This window comes from Buceros rhinoceros, unplaced genomic scaffold, assembly GCF_000710305.1.
Source record: "Buceros rhinoceros silvestris isolate BGI_N320 unplaced genomic scaffold, ASM71030v1 scaffold16522, whole genome shotgun sequence".
Lineage (NCBI taxonomy): Eukaryota > Metazoa > Chordata > Aves > Bucerotiformes > Bucerotidae > Buceros > Buceros rhinoceros.
The window spans coordinates 2,180-2,850 of NW_010399614.1; the positions used below are offsets into that span (position 1 = coordinate 2,180).

The window sequence follows — 671 nt, forward strand, 5'->3', positions numbered from 1 at the left end:
GCTCCAGCACAGCCCCTCTATCACTGTGGTGGCCCAAATGCAGTCGCCAGGCTGGAGACCTCCAGGAGGGGACATGCCTGGGGTGTCGGTTCCTACCCCTGGGGTGCTCTTGTACCCTTCTCCGTGGCCAGAGACGTGGTTGTTGCAGCCCAAGGGACACATGGCCCTGCCCAGGGACACATGGCGGCACCCAGGGACGCTGGAGACCTCCAGGAGGGGACATGCCTGGGGTGTCGGTTCCTACCCCTGGGGTGCTCTTGTACCCTTCTCCGTGGCCAGAGACGTGGTTGTTGCAGCCCCAGGGACACATGGCCCTGCCCAGGGACACATGGCGGTACCCAGGGACGTGTGGCCGTGCCCGGATGCCTACACGGAGACTTTTGGGCTCACACTGGGATGTGCCCTTGGGCCAGAGCCATGAAGGGGACACCGGTCACTGGCCGACTGACTGTTGTCCCCTAAGGGGTGTCCCCTAAGGGGTGTCCGAGCAGGGCAGGGTGCTCAGTGCAGAGGTGGGCTCCCGCAGCCAGTGTCCCCACCGCAGTGGAGTGCAGGTTGTCACTGGCATCTGTCCTGGTCCCGCATGGTCTCCTCGTCCGGCCCGGCGCAGCGGGGCTGGCTCGGGGCCACAGCATGTCCTGTAACTGCTGAGTAACGAGGCAGGGCCAGCA

The 671-nt window shown here is 65.4% G+C and overlaps 1 protein-coding gene across 1 annotated transcript in view; it reads left to right on the plus strand.

The window, feature by feature from the left end:
* The window catches only part of KIF3C (kinesin family member 3C), a gene marked incomplete at its 5' end in the record, with an annotated part of 9,561 nt that overhangs the window by 2,175 nt on the left and 6,715 nt on the right, over positions 1-671 (plus strand). The gene's annotated exons all lie outside the window — the stretch shown is intronic.